At 48.5% G+C, this 17,635-nt stretch overlaps 1 protein-coding gene across 1 annotated transcript in view; it reads left to right on the forward strand.

Moving 5' to 3' along the window:
• The first annotated feature begins 3,074 nt into the window (after positions 1-3,074).
• LPIN2 (lipin 2) overlaps positions 3,075-17,635 on the forward strand; it is a 102,664-nt gene continuing 88,103 nt past the window's right edge. The window contains exon 1 of the mRNA XM_069731148.1: positions 3,075-3,160. The gene's annotated coding sequence lies outside the window, so the exon portion shown is untranslated. The remainder of the gene's footprint in view (positions 3,161-17,635) is intronic.

Genomic DNA, 17,635 nt, shown 5'->3' on the forward strand with positions numbered 1-17,635 from the left:
GATTTAGTGTTGTTGCAGCCGCACCGACTCTCGGAATAAAGGGAACATATCATTTACACTACAAGTTAAACAGTTGCTGGTTTTTAGATATTCGCCATGCAGAATTGTCAATAAAGGTTATTAATAAGTTATAGGCACCCCCAAAAATGGAAAAACTAAATAATCAGATGAAAATGATCTCCGAATTATTCTTGATGAAAACAAGAGACTAGGAAGTGATAGAAATAATCGTGGATTGGTTAACCCTTTTTTGATACCTCATGTACCATTAACCATATAGAGGGTTTATGGAGCGGGCTCAGGAGCTGAGTTCTGCAGCCGCCATCCTGTAACAGACCTCTGGAGCTCGCTCTGATCGCTGCTGTTTAACTTCTTAAATGCTGCTGCTAATCTCTGACAGTGGAGTTTTAATGGTGCGATCCTACACAAAGCATTTGTTTTGGTGCCCATTGTCTACCTTTCGACTTCGACTTGATCATGGGGTGCTGATGGGTTGCCATGGGCTGAGGGTCTAAGGCTCCCTTCTCTGACATCTTGGCTATTCCTGTAAAGACCAGTTGATTGATAAAAAATATAACCCATTATGCACCAGAAATGATGGTGCCTTTTGGTACTCTGAATCTCTGTAATGAATCAAAAAAAAGGAAAAAAGGACTTTTATCTCCATTCCTGCCACTATGTAACAGTTTATAATGTCCAAGGTTGTGAAAGTTCCTCTTTAAAGGACAACCCCTTCCTTCTCAATCTAAATGTTTGCCATCAATAACATAAAAACACTTATACTCACCTCCTGTGTTGGGGTAGTTCCTGTGGTGTCTGCACTTGCGGTCCAGGGGCTTTTTTGTGGTTGTTATGACGTTTGCCTGGCGCCCAATCAGCACTGGCGTCACTGTCTCCGCCTTTTGGACAAATCATACAACAAGAAGCGAAGGCTGCGGCACAGGAAGCGAGGACACGGCACAGGAAGTGAGGACGCGGCACAGGAAGTGAGGATACGGCACAGGAAGTGAGGACTACAGTACAGGAAATGACTGCAGCACAGGAAGGAAGGACTGCAATACAGGAAGTGAGGACGCAGCACAGGAAGCGAGGATACGGCACAGGAAGTGAGGATGCGGCACAGGAAGTGAGGACGCGGCACACGAAGTGAGGACTACAGTACAGGAAATGAGGACTGCGGCACAGGAAGGGAGGACTGCAATACAGGAAGTGAGGACACAGCACAGGAAGTGAGGATGCGGCACAGGAAGCGAGGACTGCGACACAGGAAGAGAAGGCTGTGGCACAGGAAGGCAGGGCTGCTGCAGAGGAAGCGAGGGCTGCGACACAGGAAGCGAGAACTGCAGCACAGGAAGCGAGGCTGCTGCAGAGGAAGTGTGGGCTGCGACACAGGAAGCGAGGACTGCGTCACAGGAAGCGGAGGCTAAGGCACAGGAAGGCAGGGCTGTGGCACAGGTAGCGAAAGCTGTGGCAGAGGAAGTGAGGGCTGCGGCACATGAAGCGAGGACTGTGGCACAGGAAGCGAGGGCTGCGGCACAGAAAGAGAGGGCTGCGGCACAGGTAGCGAGGCTGCTGCAGAGGAAACGTGGGCTGCGGCACAGGAGGCGAGAACTGTGGCACAGGAAGCGGGGGCTGCTGCAGAGGAGACGAGGACTGCGGCACAGGAAGCGAGGACTGCGGCACAGGAAGCGAGGGCTGCTGCAGAGGAGGCGAGGACTGCGGCACAGGAAGCGAGGACTGCGGCACAGGAAGCGAGGGCTGCTGCAGAGGAGGCGAGGACTGCGGCACAGGAAGCGAGGACTGCGGCACAGGAAGCGAGGGCTGCTGCAGAGGAGGCGAGGACTGCGGCACAGGAAGCGAGGGCTGCTGCAGAGGAGGCGAGGACTGCGGCACAGGAAGCGAGGACTGCGGCACAGGAAGCGAGGGCTGCTGCAGAGGAGGCGAGGACTGCGGCACAGGAAGCGAGGACTGCGGCACAGGAAGCGAGGGCTGCGGCACAGAAAGCGAGGACTGCGGCACAGGAAGCAAGGACTGCGGCACAGGAAGCGAGGACTGCGGCACAGGAAGCGAGGATTGTGGCACAGGAAGCGAGGACTGCGGCACAGGAAGCGAGGACTGCGGCACAGGAAGCGAGGACTGCGGCACAGGAAGCGAGGACTGCGGCACAGGAAGCGAGGACTGCGTCTGACCTCTGACTTCCTCTTGACCTTCAGTTTGTGCTGAGGCGGAGACAGTGATGGCAGCACTGATTGGGTGCCAGGCTAACGTGTCATAACCGCACAAAAGCCCCGGGACAGCGAGTACCGACAGCGCGGGAATGGAGCCGGCACAGGAGGGGAGTCTAAGTGTTTTCATTTTATCAGCATTCTGATTTACAAGGGGCTCTCCGCGTAGAGGAGCAGAGGACGACCCCTTTAAGATTCCTACAGGGACTAAAATAGTTAAAAATTATATTTCTATAAAAGAAACGACATTTCGCGCCACGTCTTTAAATACAGTAAGAAGACTATTAGGCATCGCCCCGTCTGCAGAGCTGCGATATATGAAAATACAAACACGTTGTGGAGATCGATCACACAGCTCCCGGCATGGAAAAATCACAATGAGGAAGAGGGGGATGCAAGAGCTGACCAGATAAATAAAGCTGGCGGTGGTGGAAAGGGTTAATGTGACAGACCAGGCCTGCGCAGCACTGCCAGCATCACACGCAGCCATACTGGTGACAGCACAGCGCGGCAGAAACAACCAATCACGGCACGTCTGACATTCTACAACTGTCCTCAGACAGAAGAGAGCTGAGTGCTGATTGGTTGCCATGGCCCAGGGGCAACCGCTCCACTTACTGACTTCTCTGTTTTTTAGTCATTATTAGGTCCCGGCTTTTCCGAAAATAGTTGTCGCTTTCTGTCACACAAAACAGCTGACGTGTGACGTCACCACCCCCCTCCCCAAAGCCCCGGCCTGTGTGCCGGCACGTGAGGCTGAGCAGGGCGGCCTGTTCACCACCGATAGAAGGGGCGGGCCGTGACGTCACCCAGCGGCTCCCGCCCCCTCCAGCCTTTGCTCCTCGGTAGTGAGGCAGCGGGGACACTGGCAGCCTTCCCGGGAGGACGGGCCGACACACGGTCATTCATTCATTGCGGAGCCGCCGTGTGAGCAGGTGAGAGGCCGAGTGCCCGGTACGGCAGGTGGCGGTGGGCACACAGTCTGGGACCCGGTCCTGTCACCGGCTCTGCCCCGTCATTACTTGTGTCCTGGCACATTGTTGTGTGGTGTCTGCTGGGGGTTGTAGTCCTTCACTTCCCTCCATGGTCCCTGTGATGTAAATGGGCTTTCTCCGTGCCCCCTGATAGTGAGGACGGTGCTCGGTGGTCTCCTCATCTGTACACACAGTTTAAGGGGATTTCCATCACTTCTTGTCATTGTCAGAGCCCCCCAGTCCTATTCTCGCCCCCTGGACCAGCGCCGCTCTTCACACAGCGGAGTCCCCATTCATCTCAGGTCACTAATGTCTGGAAGAAGTGGCACATGACCGCTGCAGCCAATCATCTGCAGAGTTCACATTCTGTCCTGCCATCGGATTGTGGTGTCACATGACGGCCATCGGTTGTCATTGTGGGGATCCTTATGCATACGGCCGAGGGCAGGGGCCGGTGCCCCTCTGATCATGTATGAGATGGATGTCATACTCCTCCTATAGGCATGTGGCTTCATTAGGATGGGTCCTGTAGACGCCGCTCCGCACACAGCACCGACGGTACCTAAATATCCCAATTACAGGGAGCTGACGATAAATCTAATATAACGGGTCTATAACTGAAAGGTTGCAGAGCCGTAAAAACATCCCTGTAAAATCCCTTTAAGTTCTGTAGCCAGGTGAGGAGTGAGCCGTTCTTGCTTTCTATGATTTTCCACCATATGGTTCCAGAGAGACGGCCTCTTTATTTAGTGCTGCTTTATGGGTCTGTACCCAATGGGGGTGGCTCTCGGTGTAATAATGCGGGGCAGCCGATAGGTGCGTTACCCACAGAGAATACAGAGCCACGCCCCCTTGGTAAAGATTCTAATAATTGGCACTAAATGAAAAGGTCCAGATATCTGTAACCGTATGGCGGATATAAAAAAAAAAAAATCTATATATCTCTATCTTTAGAATTTAATAAGGACAAAGGCCCACTCTCTAAAGAGTTTATCTGAGGCTTTGCCTGTTTTTTTTCCTTTCTTGGCTAGGCACTTATCAGCAGATATTTGTTACGTGCCCAGCGCCCGTCCCCCGCCGGCTCAGGGTGGGCTCAGATCTTCCTCCTTTGCTCTGCTCTGTTGACGGGGCGTCACTGGGCACCTCTGCTGATTGGCAGCCGGCTCCTCACAGTCAAGCAGTGGGGAGTCGGCTGTCAGCAGAAAATTGGCCGTGATGTTCCATTGACAGAGAAGTTGCTCCATCAATGTGTCAAAAAGCCGCAGAATCGCCATCAGGAGTGGTCCGAGATTGCCAACTACCAGCCTGTTCTGCCCAGTGCCAATCTACCTGCCTGTAAGTTCTTTAGGGAAAATCAACAAAGTGCCAACTCTTTACCGTATGCCCTCTGTGTTGTGCCCAGTTAACAGCAGATGAAGGCGGCATAAACTAGTGACAGTGATGCCAGTAATGTGCTTGAGAAGTTCTGCAACTTTCTAGTATGCCGCACTTTGTTTCAGTTCTTCTACCTTTTTTTAGCCATTTTTTTGCTGCCTGTGAATGGAATCCTGTTTTCTTTCAGTGGCTCCGTTCCTGTCGACAGCCGCGCTGCTGACGGGTGGATACAGTTGTACTGGGTGCAGGCAGTGTGTTGTAAATTTAAAATTGTTAAAGGGGTTTTTCAGGCTTGGGACAAAAGTATGGAGTCATTGTAATGGAACTACAGACTGCCGAATCATGCCAGCGTGCAATGCCGGTCTGGTGCCCGCGGGTTACTTGTATACTTGCTGTCTTCTGCAGTCACATTATGACTGCAGACTTTTGTCCCAAGCCAGGACACCCCCTTATGTAGTGTTGGCACACTTTTTAGAGGGCTTGTGCAAGACTTTTGCAACCCCTTTTAAAGTACTATATTCTCTGGTGCCAAATATAACGAACAGATGCCCATCTCTCCTACCGATGCCATTTCAGCCATATTGTCGCCATGTCTCCCGATACTCGCTTGTTGGCCTCAGAGCTCATGTGGTATAACAATCCACAGCCAGTCTTGAGCTGCACTTCTCGCTTTCTACAGTAGTCCGCTGTACATTTGGCCACTGATCTGCCGAGTTGCTCACATTTTTCGACTGTACAGTGATCACTGATTGGCTGCAGTGGTCACGTGGCATAGCCATGTCACACGAGCCTTGGGGGATCAGATGCTGCTGAATTTGCACCAGTTTGAGCGGTTTCTGATCATTTTCTTACAATGGGGTACATAGTATTGCAGAAGTGGTTGTCAGAGTAGTAGCCAACCCCTTTCGACTTCACCTAAGAAAAACCAGATTGTGGCTTTGCTAGTTTCCTAGTTGTGTCCCCTCGATGTCGACCATGCCTGAGATGGTTCTACAAATGATCTGTGATGACTGCTGCGTTTCTGTCTCTTACTGTTGTCTGTCTGACTATTCGCACATTTGCCTTATTCGCTTTCCATCAGAGGTTCAGGTATTCTGAAGGCTAAAGTGCAGTTTGTGCTGACAAGTCCTCTAGGGCCCAGTTCACAGCTGAACTTTTGATGACCAGTTGTCGTTTTTTTTTCATGGAAAGCGCAAAGAAAATCCATATCTGTTACATAAGTGATGCGCACAGGAGCACAGACAGGTTCTGCTCACTGCGCTTTTCATAAAGACGGACACAACAATAACCACACAGAGCCCATTATAGTCTACGGGGCTCTTCTACTCCCAGGCATCAGTTATGTAGCAGATCTGCAGATACAACACGTGTTTCTGGAGCAGAGCAGTGACATGGACATCAATAACTCGGATGTAATGCGGCCCTTCAGGATTAGCCCGTTTTCACAAGTTGGTGCGATCGGTCAGGATTTCATGTAAAAATGGATCTGTCATGGCTGTCACGGCTTGCGCAAAGCCTGAGGCTGGCACCACACACGGCAGTACTGTGCCCCTGGGGCGAATAATGTACAACTCTTCTTACCACAGTGACTTTCAGTAGGAAATGTGTGAGTCCAGCCTGAGACCTAAAGCTTTGCTAAAGGTGGCCCACGGTTGCCACAACGTCTTAGTTTGTTAGCATAGAGTCTGGTGGAATTGGCTGATTATCAGATATTTTTGGCTGGTAGCCAACAGTGCCCCAATGTCTTCTGTGGGAAGGAGAGGGCGCCTGTGTGGTTCTCAATGTGACTGCGCCATTCTTCCCTTGGAGAAAAGCTCTGTCGGAGGGGTCTGATGACAACGTAGGGAAGGTATTGAGCTAAGCCCATTTACTGCAGGGTGGATACCCACAGGCCTGCACAGTGCTGTGCTGTATGGCAGTGTGCGTGCCGCCATAAGGTACCATATGTACCGTACATGCTACTAGAGAAGAGCTGTATAGCTGTTACACACTGCTCGGATTCAGAAAGCTACAGGGCTTGCAGAAAACATCCTCGGGGTGGACAACCCCTTTAAGAAATCGGTGGCCTGCAAATATACTTAAGTTCCTATGCTGTTCTATCACACCTATGTAGAAAAAGAACCATAGAAGGATTGTGTGCATGAGGCCTTAGGCTGGTGACTGCTGGTGCATCTTCCATTCCACCTACTAATATTTTACCTCCGATGCCACATGGAAGCGATTGGAGACTAAAACCTGCTGCGGAGGTCGTTATAACAGAACTGGGATGTTAATGGACGGGGCCCAATCCTTCACAAGTGAGTGTGAGCCAGTGCCACATGCTGGCACTACAGGGTTGAGTCTGGCAGGATAAACACTGGGCACGGCTATAGACCAGGTCAGATTAATGGATTTCTGTGATTCAGCCCATTTGTTTGTGGTGAAGCTTCCGGAGTGTCATCCCTGCGTGCGGCTCTTGTGCCTGTATAGCACATGGCACAGGGGCACGGTGTATGGAAAGCACCACCGGGATTAGTTACACCTGTCCGGCCTGTCGTCGTGAAGCCGGACGTTCACACCTGGCAGATATGCAGTGAACAAAATGGATTAGTAAAAATCCAGACCTCAGATTGTAGCACAGAGCCGAGTGTCTCCCAGCACTGCAGAGTATTCCTCCTCATATGCAAAATGTAAGTCCCTTATGATAGGTCATCGATATCAAAACTGTGGGGGCTCGAGAACAAGCACCTTCAAGGTTCTGTGGCTGCCAGCAGTAAACCATGTGCAGATCTGGGACAGAACAACTGTGTATTATGTAGTGATCACATACTGGTCTAGTAGCTCTGCTCCCGTTCATTTCAATGAAAACATGCATGTCTATGGGGAGTAAGGAGGGATAGCAGTTAGCCGCTGAGCAATCAGTGGGGTCTGTCTAAGGTATGGTTACGTGAGAATCCGATGTTATCTCCATAGATCCCTCCTAATCTTGAGTAGTGTCATGTCTAACGTAGCATGGATGGTTTTTCTCTTCGCCACGACAGCACCCACTTGAGAGAGGGGATCCGCCCCTAGGATCAGGAAACCCTATGGAGAGATAAAAGTGGCGGTCTCCCTCGCTCCCACAGTTGGTTTCCTGTTCCTAAGGGAAATCGTGGAGAAGAGGATACCTGGCCTGGACGCGGCTTGCGTGGTTTATCTTAGAGGACGGCAGGGGCTCCAGTGCTGGAAGCAGCGTTGGGGGGTTCTGGTTCAGCTCCCCCCTCTGCTGGCATGCACCGTGAGGCCAGGGTCAGGGAGTCGCCTGGCTCACGGAGGAGGACGTTTCAGTTGGCCTGCGGAGAGCTAAACGCACCTAGGTAAGCGCGACGCCACTCTCGGCGGGCGTACGCACGAGTGTGGAACCCGATGTCTGTTCCTCCGGAAGTGAAACAAAAGTTTCCGGGGTGAGTGAAGGAGAGAGATGGCGCTGGCAAGCAGGCAGTGCGCGGGTGCACACAAGATGGCCGCGACCCGGAAGTGACGAAGACTTGCGGGTACAACAGCAAGAAGATGGCGGCCTCCAGTGTAAAAGGACAACGGCGTTGATACCCCGGCGTCCAAGCATGGCATCACCTCAGGACTCAGCGGTGCCTTCATTAGAAGACACAGCTAATGCACCTCGCAGCCGTACAAGCAGCAGATCCTCCACAAGAAGCACTAAGGAGAAAAGATCCAACCGATCCACCTCTCAGCCTGTGCCTCTATCGCCTCCTCTCCAGCCAGTACCTTGAATGATAGCTTCACTGGGGTGTGTGTATATAAAAAAATATATACCGTATATACTCGAGTATAAGCCGACCCGAGTATAAGCCGACCCCCCTAATTTTGCCACAAAAAACTGGGAAAACTTATTGACTCGAGTATAAGCCTAGGGTGGAAATGCAGCATTTACCGGTGAATTTCAAAAATAAAAATAGATCATTATTTCCCCATAGCTGTGCCATATAGTGCTCTGCACCGTTCATATTTCCCCATAGGTGTGAACCATATAGTGCTCTGCACCGTTCATTGTGCCCCCTAGCTGTGCCATATACGGTGCTCTGCACCGTTCATTGTGCCCCATAGATGTGCCATATACGGTGCTCTGCACCGTTCATTGTGCCCCATAGATGTGCCATATACGGTGCTCTGCACCGTTCATTGTGCCCCATAGATGTGCCATATACGGTGCTCTGCACCGTTCACTGTGCCCCATAGCTGTGCCATATACGGTGCTCTGCACCGTTCACTGTGCCCCATAGCTGTGCTGTGCCATATACGGTGCTCTGCACCGTTCACTGTGCCCCATACATAGCTGTGCTGTGCCATATACGGTGCTCTGCACCGTTCATTGTGCCCCATAGCTGTGCTGTGCCATATACGGTGCTCTGCACCGTTCACTGTGCCCCATAGCTGTGCTGTGCCATATACGGTGCTCTGCACCGTTCACTGTGCCCCATAGCTGTGCTGTGCCATATACGGTGCTCTGCACCGTTCACTGTGCCCCATAGCTGTGCTGTGCCATATACGGTGCTCTGCACCGTTCACTGTGCCCCATAGATGTTCCACATAAATTTGTGCCGCCGCTGCCGCAATAAAGAAAAAAAAACACATACTCACCTCCCTTGATTGCAGCTCCCGGCGTCTCGTTCCGGCGCCTCCATCTTCCCGGCGTCTCTGCTCTGACTGATCAGGCAGAGGGCGCCGCGCACACTGTATGCGTCATCGCGCCCTCTGACCTGAACAGTCAGAGAGCAGAGACGCCGGGAAGATGGAGGCGCCGGCCGGGAAGATGGATCGGCGCCCGGCGGCTGGAACGTGGACAGGTGAATATAACATACTCACCTAGTCCTGGCGATCCTCGCGCTGTCCCCTCCTGTCTTCGGTGCCGCAGCTTCTTCCTCTCTTCAGCGGTCACCGGCACCGCTGATTAGAGAAATGAATAAGCGGCTCCGCCCCTATGGGAGGTGGAGCCGCTTATTCATTTCTGTAATGAGCGGTCCCACGTGACCGCTGAAGAGAGGAAGAAGCTGCAGCGCCGAAGCCCGTGGGACGGCAGGGACAGCGCGAGGATCGCTGGGACTAGGTAAGTATACCCCAGCGCCCTCAGCCCCTCACCTGCCGACCCCACCGCTACCGTGACTCGAGTATAAGCCGAGGGGGGCACTTTCAGCCCAAAAATTTGGGCTGAAAATCTCGGCTTATACTCGAGTATATACGGTAAATATATAAAAATCTTTTTTTATATAGCGCTAGCATATTCCGCAGCGCTTTACAGTTTGCACACGTTATCATTGCTGTCCCTGATGGGGCTCACAATCTAAATTCCCTATCAGTATGTCTTTGGAATGTGGGAGGAAACCGGAGTACCTGGAGGAAACCCACGCAAACACGGGGAAAACATACAAACAACTTGCAGATGTTGTCCAAGGTGGGATTAGAACCCAGGACTTCAGCGCTGCCAGGCTGCAGTGCTAACCACTGAGCCACAGTGCCGGACGAATTGCGGGCCTTACATAGTTCAGAGAGTATTCCTGAAGGTAAAAGCAGGAAATATAATTCGCCAAAATCAGACTGTTCTACTGATAACGAAGATAGAGATATGGATATTTCCCAGGAATGTATTTCCTCGGAAGGTGAACAAGATACGTGCTTTCCAACAGAAAGCATTGATAATCTTGTTAAATCTGTCTGTGACACCATGGGTATTAAGGACACCAAAGTCCCCAAAACACCACAGGATATAATGTTCGCAGGATTGTCAGAAAGGAAAAGACCAACCTTTCCAGTAATAACAGCAATAAAAAATGTAGTTAAAAAAGAATGGGAGAGCCAAGGCCAAAAAGGGTTGCCTTCATCATCGAAAAGGCGTTATCCCTTTAAGGACGAGGACATGTCTACTTGGGCTTAAGCCCCGAAAGTAGACGCGGCAGTAGTGTCCACGTCCAGAAAATCCTTACTTCCAGTAGAGGATTCTGGTTCCCTTCAAAACCGACTCTCTGTTGAAAAGGGCATGGGAATCATGTACAGGGGCATTTAAACCGGCTATATCAGCTACATGTATGGCAAGGTCCATGTTAGTCTGGCTTAATGACCTAGAAGAAGGTCTAAAAGGCGGCCTCTCCAGAGATAAGTTAATCTCTTCTTTACCCCTGATCAGAGGCGCTACAGCATTTCTGGCAGATTCATCTGCTGACTCTATTCGGTTATTAATCCGTTGATTAACTGGGAAAAATCCAGATTGTCTCCAACAACCCGTCAAACATTCTTGGGTCTTATCTTAGACTCTGAAAGTCAGAGGTGTTTCCTTCCAGAATCCAAACAGTCAACATTAAAAAATAAAGTACAATCAGTAATTAATAACCATGTAATCTCCCTCAGAGAAGGTATGTCCCTTCTGGGTTCCTTTACATCATGCATTCCGGCGGTTCCATGGGCTCAACTCCATACTGGACGGTTGCAGTATACAATATTACAGGAAGAAGGGAAATTACTAGGCCATTTAGGTAGCCGTCTATACCTTGCATTAAATGTAATCGAGTCCCTGTCCTGGTGGTTAGAGCCGAATCACCTTGTAGGTGGGGTCTCTTGGGTAGTTAAACCTTCAAAAACAATTTTTACTGATGCCAGTCCTACTGGTTGGGGAGCACATCCAGAAGACCAGATAGTTCAAGGGCAATGGTCTATTAGTGAGTCAAACAATTCATCTAATGAAAGGGAACTAAAAGCAGTCTATATCATGCCATATATAAATTCCTTCCGCAGTTACACGGAACTCACACAAGAATACGATCAGACAACATGACATCTGTCGCATACATAAATCATCAAGGAGGAATGAGATCAGGAGCTCTCATGTCTATAACAGACAACATCCTATCTATAGCTGAGATGCATCTTCTATCTTTGTCAGCACTGCATGTCAGAGGAGTGGACAATTCAAAGGTAGATTTTCTCAGCCGTCACACTCTCCACCAAGGAGAGTGGATACTCAGTCGTCGTATCTTCAGTGATAACCAAGAAATGGGGCACTCCTGAAATAGACCTTTTTGCAACAAGAAACAACAGACAAGTCAAAAAGTTTGCTTCATTGTTCCTGTCCGACAACCCCAATATCCTTGATGCCCTCCAAGTTCCGTGGACATTCCGGCAAGCATATGCATTTCCTCCATTAATACTCCTTCCAACCGTAATCAGGAAGATAAGGGAGGACAGAGCAAACCTAATCCTAATAGCATCATGGTTTTCCTGGCTTCCAGAGGTTCAGGACCTTCTCTCCCAGGGTCCCTTCAACCACCCTCATGTGAAGCCTACGGTTGACTGCCTGGAATTTTGAAAGGCAGCTACTAAAGCTAAGAGGCTTTTCAGAAAAATTGATTGATACCCTTCTACTAAGTAGAATAAGAACTACAACAACTATATATGTAAGAGTATGGAAAAAATTTCTTAGCTTCTACCCAGCAGCTCTGTCAAAAGAAATTCCCATTTCTGCTCTCTTAGAATTTCTCCAGAGAGGGCGTGACTTAGGCCTATCAGTCAGTACTTTGAAGGTACAGGTTTCTGCTCTAGGAGCCCTATATAGTCACAATATTGCCGGAGACAGGTGGATATCCCGATTTTATTTCAGCATGCCAAAGGTCAGAACCAGTCCAAATTCCCCATATACCACCGTGGGATCTTAATCTAGTTCTAGAGGCCCTAACAGGGGACCCATTCGAGCCACTACACTCGGCCTACATAAAATACGTCTCCCTTAAGACAGCTCTTCTTGTTGCTTTAGTATCAGCAAGAAGAGTAAGTGACATTCAGGCATTATCAATTGATCCTCCTTTTCTGTCAATATTCCAGGATAGAATTGTCCTAAAAACAGACCCTTCTTACTTACCTAAAGTAGGTACCAAATTCCACAGATCTCAAGAAATCTTCCTTCCTTCTATAGTAACCCTGCAAATCAGGAAGAGGAAAGATACCATACACTAGATGTAAGAAGGGCTATAATAGCTTACCTAGACAGAACTAGCCCCTGGAGGAAGAGCAGGGCTCTTTGTTTCCTTCCAGGGCCATAAGAAAGGTTCTGGTGTCACGAAGAACACGTTATCCCGGGGGATTCGGGATGCAATTTGCCTGGTTTATTCATCAAAAGAGGAGAACCCGCCTGAAACCGTAAAGGCACACGCTGCCCGGGCGATGGCTTCATCTTGGGCTGAGAGAGTGGAGGTCCCAATAGAACTGATATGTAAGGCCGCAACTTGGTCTTCTCCTACTACCTTTTATAGTCACTATAGATTGGACTTATCTTCCTCATCTGACTTATCTTTCGGTAGATCAGTTCTTAACACGGTGATCCCTCCCAAATGACTATCTCTGAAAGTCTCTCAAGTGGGTGCGGTCGTGGCGAAGAGAAAAAATGGATTACTTACCGGTAATACTCTTTTATAGAGCCACGACAGCACCCCTTCACTTCCCTCCCTAATAGTTATTTTCTCATAAGAGCACTGATAAGGGTGAATGGTTCTTGTAGTTAGCCATACTTAAGTTAACTAAAGATAAATAATGATATTGGATTGCCTACTAAAACTGGTGGGCGGTTCCTCGCAATCTCTGTAACCCAACTGTGGGAGCGAGGGAGACCGCCCCTTTTATCTTTCCATAGGGTTTCCTGTTCCTAGGGGCGGATCCCCTCTCTCAAGTGGGTGCTGTCGTGGCTCTATAAGAGTATTACCGGTAAGTAATCCGGTTTTTCTTTTCTTTGTCATTCATAAAAATCCGGTGTGACCCCGGACAAGTGTCCTATATGAATAATGGCCAAACCTACTGCAGAAGGGGCTACCACCTAATATGCATGGGGTTGCCTTCCTCAACAGCAGGTATCGGGGAGGGTGGGATCAGGCCTGCTGGCGGTTCACATGTCCAGTCTTTTTACTCACGGGAGATGAGCTAGTATTTCCTATTGAGAGCTATGTTCTTTCTTGAGCATGAATATGTAGTTGGCGATGGAGAGGTTTTATTGCCACCTTTAGCGTTTTCCGTAAATAACGAATGATATTAGATTGCCCGGTCAGCCTTTTTGCTGTTTCTTCCCTCTTGTGCTGGAGCGGTGTAAGGCTATGTTCACACTTTGGGTTTTTGCTGTGTGTTTTTTTTTTTTTTCTGCAGGCAAAACCTGCTCTCTTGGCAGTAAAGAATGTGCTTACAAAAAGTAGGCTTTGCTATGTTTTTGTTGTCTCTTGTGCATCCTGATGATTTTTTGGGTCACTAAACTTAGATGCAACTTCCTTAAGGTTTTTGCAGCAAAACCTGATTTGTGTGTTTTTTTTGCATTTTTGCACTTTTTGTTTTTAAAAGATGCAGCAGTTTTCCTATTCAGTCAGAAAAAACTCCACGTGTGCGTGAGATTTGTGACATCTCCGCTTTCGCTGGTACTGTAAAATGCAGCTTTAAAATTTTTGTTAAAAACCGCAGCAAAAACATGTGAACGTGGCCTTGTGGTAGAAGCGCAAACATTCCTTCATTTCCAGGGACAGCTCGGGTATGATGTCTGCCTTTCATCCTTCGTGGAATACACGCTTCTTCAGGTCATTAGGAATGAATTTCCCTACCACAGACAAACTGCTTATATAAATGTCTCCAATTATCTACTTGATGACTCCATGTTCTGTATAAAACGGTAGAGGAAATCGCCATTGCCAAGATATTTCCTGCATTTGTCAGTGGGCCCAAGTGTGTGTAGTGTCTGCACTTGGCTGTACGCCTTAATATCCAGAGGTCTCCAGTCACTGAACGGAGGCCCAAATATTTACCTTTCGTCCTCCTTCTGGCCATATTAACATCTACTGGAAATCACAGCAGACAACACGTGCAGACAGATGCTGGTAGAAACATCCGGTATGTCTGTAACCTGATCTCTCAGGTGCCCCATTGCTGCTGCACATGCTCAGTATACCTGACGTTCCTGCCAATGGGAGATACTCCAGAATGGGAAGCCGCTCTGTCTGCCGTACACGAGGATAAGGGGGAAGCTGTGTGTGACTTTCATAGCACATGATGGGCTGTGTTTTTTTTTTTTTTTTTTGGTTTGCTTACTTTTATTTGCAAACTATGCATGAGTTAACCTCTCATTAGGCTGGATTCCTACGATTAGTTTTTCGTGAGGTGTTTTTTTTTTTTTCATGCTTTGTATTTTTTAATAAATGCAAGTAACTTATTTTACTGACTTCTGAAGGGGTAAAAGGATGTTCTCCCCTGCTTATTTTCAGGCGCACACCACACCCTCCTGAAGGCTACGTTCCCACGATCAGGAAGTAGCTGCGCTTTGAACACAGTGTATTTCTGCCACTTGCAAAGCGCTGTGTTCTGATCACGCAGGTAAATCCAAATGTGTTCACTGAACGTGCAGTTTCACCGCATCCAATACATATCTATAGTGGAAATTTCTGTTGCGGAGACTGGCGTCTGTGCAGCACAAATAGACCTCCTGCGTCTCGTAAGTGCAGTGTGTCCAAAACGCTGCTATTCCCTGCTGTGGGCCCGTAGCCTAATAGATGGGCCAGCTGACTGCTTGTGCTGTGTGCCCGATCTGTGCCCTGCCTCTGCAGCATTGGGCAGCGCAGGGGCACTGACACTGGCCCATGCAGCATCAGCGCAGAGCCTACAAGCTCATGCTCTTTGCCTAGAAACCCGACCACCTCTGACAATCGAGGCAGCGATCAGTTAACTGTAGAATTTAAAATCCCTCTTCTTGAGAATGGAGATGATTATTAATCAGGTAAACTGCAAAGTTGCTAATTTTGCTTGTAACTTTTATAACATCTGAAATAATTTGTCATCAATGATGGTGTAAACTATGAGGCCCTCAGGGAGACTGTTGGGCCCTCTGGCCCCTTCTGCACTGGCTACACGTCCCCTCTTTCCCCATCTGTAGACCTAAGCTAGATGTAGTTTCACATTAATCCTGTCTATTCTGGGGCTCATTCATTCTTTAGGCCCCAGTTATTGCATTGTGGAGATATAAGCCGTCTGTTAGGCTACGTTCACATTTGCGAGACGCAATGCACAACGCAAACAAAAACGCAACAAAACGCATGCTAAAACGCAGCGTTTTGCGAAGCATGCGTCCTTTTTTGCTGAAATTTGGACGCAAAAAAATGCAACTTGCTGCGTTTTCTGCGCCCAACGCTTGCGGCAAAAAAACCGCATGCGTCGCAAAACGCAGCACAACGCATGTCCATGCGCCCCCCATGTTAAATATAGGGACGCATGCGTGGCCGCTGCTACGCCCGACGCAACCACGCAAAACGCTAATGTGAACGTAGCTTTACACAGTCCAGGTGGGGGGTGATGCCAAATTGGTGCTCACAGCAGTTTTAGACACAGAAGGGTATTTGGTTCATTACTGAGTAGTGTGGCCCTCGTTGCTCTGAGAATTGGTGGATGTCGTCTGGCTTTTGCTGCTTGGTGTGGGGTCCCTGAATTGGCAGGGGTCATGTTTGCCATTGACAGGATGACCATAATAACTTCCTATGACAGGTGATGATGCCTTGCAGCCATGACTCCGTATTCTGCAGATCTCCTCCTGATTATTGTTGCTTTTTAGTGAGTTGTGTGCAGTCTCCAGATTTAAGTTCATGTCTGGGTTGAGCGTTCTTGTCCTGAAGCCAGAGACCTCATTTCTTGTCGTTTTCTTACAATGGTAACAAAGACTTGCTTGTTCCAGTATGGCCGCTCGGTCTGTGGAGCCCAGTGTTCAGCAGCAGTGGGAAATGTAAACGGAGAAATCCCACCATACCAGGAAGGTCCAGACAAAAAGCCTCACTTGTCCTGTAAAATGTCACAACAGGTCGCGGAAATGGAGTAAAGGGCTGTCGGTGCCAGAAATGGGAGCGGAGATGTGACGATGCAATGGAGGGTAACTACTTCATTTAGTCCAAAGAAAAAGACCCAAACTTGATTTTGAAAGTTAAATGTGCCAATATTGTGGTTGTGGGGTGTTGTCAGGAATGACCCCCATTAGATTACATCAGCAAAGATGAATTTGTGGGTACAAAGCCACTCATCCAATCAGTTTAATATTTTCTGTTTTTATTTTTGCTCCCCAAGGCACTAAGAGCATAAAACAATGCAGGGGCAGATCAGAAGATAAATGTCAAATTAACTTTAATATCTTACATTCATGGGGAATGCCTGTTGGCTAAAAATCGTGATTACAGCCCCATGTGCGCTGATTAAAGCCAAGAGTCTGAGGGCCCATAGGAGTATACGACTGGGAAGAGGCATTTCTTCTTATCATTCTGGGCAATAACATTTTTCCATTTCAATTTCCGTATGAATAGATTGATGTCCTGTATCCATTCAAATGTGTCGAATCTGTTTGTAGGGACAAATGAGTCCCTTACTCAGAACCGATTTCTCATAGTCCGATAGCGGATAAACAGATTTATGACCTGATTGTCCCTAGTGCTCCCACATGACATTCCTCATTGTCTATTTATTTTTGGGTACGGTCCCGTAGTTTGTAGGGGACTAACCCCCTGTTTTCTAAAAAAAGATGAGGAGGCAGTGGAGGATGGAGAATTTGCTGTACCATTCCTCATGGTTGATTGTGTATTTACATAAGTATTTGGGGGGACACCGGTCCGTCCCTTGTCCCTGCCATTTTCTGAAACCACCTCTACGTCCTCTGGACCTCAGATGGGTCCTAGAGGCTGAAAATTTTAATCCGCCTTCTGCGTCAGATGATTCAATGTCAGAGGAGGAAATATCCATTGGTAGACACTTATTCCCCGACAATAAAGGATAGGCCCTCTTTTCTCTGAATTCTGCGGTATCCCTCAGGAATCTTTTATATTTCCTATCCTTTATATTTAGTTGACTTGATACTTCTCTACTACCACTTTTAGATTCTCTTCCTTCGTGGCAAAATCAGGGGCTGATTTAAACTTCAAGATACTCTCTGTTGGATCCTTTACGCTCAAAGAAGTTTTTTTTCTCTTCATCTAATAGTATCTGCATTAGACGTAGAGAGGATGATGTTAATTCATCCTCCCAAGCATTCAACAATGTTGGCGT

This window comes from Ranitomeya imitator, chromosome 6, assembly GCF_032444005.1.
Source record: "Ranitomeya imitator isolate aRanImi1 chromosome 6, aRanImi1.pri, whole genome shotgun sequence".
NCBI classification, from domain to species: Eukaryota; Metazoa; Chordata; class Amphibia; order Anura; family Dendrobatidae; genus Ranitomeya; species Ranitomeya imitator.